Genomic DNA, 1281 nt, shown 5'->3' with positions numbered 1-1281 from the left:
AAAAAAAAAAAAAAAAAAAGAATTATGCTAAATCTACTCTGCCTGTGCTCTATATAAATGGAACAACAAAGCCTGGATGACAGTACATCTGTTTAGAGCATGGTTTTTTTTTTTTTTTTTTTTTTTTTTTTTTTTTTGAGATGTAGTTTCGCTCTTGTTGCCTAGGCTGGAGTACAATGGCACCATCTCGGCTCACCACAGCCTCTGCCTTATGGGTTCAACCGATTGTCCTGCCTCAGCCTCCCAAGTAGCTGGGATTACAGGCATGCACCACCACATCCAGCTCATTTTGTATTTTTAGTAGAGGTGGGGTTTCTCCATGTTGGTCAGGCTGGTCTCAAACTTCCGACCTCAGGTGATCCACCTGTCTCAGCCTCCCAAAGTGCTGGGATTACAGGCGTGAGCTACCGTTTTTTGTTTTTTGTTTTTGAATTTCGCTCTTGTTGCCCAGCTGGAATGCAATGGTGTGATCTCAGCTCACTGCAACTTCCGCCTCCCGGGTTCAAGCGATTCTACTGCCTTAGCCTCCTGGGTAGCTGGGATTACAGGCACCTGCCTCCGTACCCGGCCAAGTTTTGTACTTTTAGTAGAGATGGAGTGTCACCATGTTGGCCAGGCTGGTCTCAAACTCCTGACCTCAGGTGACCTGCCTGCCTCAGCCTCCCGAAGTCTTGGGATTACAGGTGTGAGCCACCGCACCCACTCGCATGGTTTACTATTTTAAGCTGGCTGTGGAGACTACTGCTCAAAAAAAAAGATTCCTTTCAAAACATTATTGTTCACTGACAGTGCACTTAGTTGCCCAAGAGCTCTGATGGAGATCAACAAGGAGATTAATGTTATTTTTTTTTTTTTTTTTTTTTTTTTTTTGAGACGGAGTCTCGCTCTATCGCCCAGGCTGGAGTGCAGTGGCCGGATCTCAGCTCACTGCAAGCTCCGCCTCCGGGGTTTACGCCATTCTCCTGCCTCAGCCTCCCGAGTAGCTGGGACTACAGGCGCCCGCCACCTCGCCCGGCTCGTTTTTTGTGTTTTTTAGTAGAGACGGGGTTTCACTGTGTTAGCCAGGATGGTCTCGATCTCCTGACCTCGTGATCCGCCCGTCTCGGCCTCCCAAAGTGCTGGGATTACAGGCTTGAGCCACCGCGCCCGGCCTGATTAATGTTATTTTCATGCTTGCTAACACAACATTCTGCAGCCTGCGGATCGATGAGCAATTTCAGCTTTTTTTTTTTTTTGAGATGGGGTCCTACCCTGTCACCCAGGTTGAATGCAGTAGTGCAG

Source organism: Rhinopithecus bieti, unplaced genomic scaffold (genome assembly GCF_001698545.2).
Source record: "Rhinopithecus bieti isolate Rb0 unplaced genomic scaffold, ASM169854v2 scaffold_15336, whole genome shotgun sequence".
NCBI lineage: Eukaryota > Metazoa > Chordata > Mammalia > Primates > Cercopithecidae > Rhinopithecus > Rhinopithecus bieti.
The sequence above is the reverse complement of the archived record's forward strand: the minus strand, read 5'-3'. Positions refer to the sequence as shown.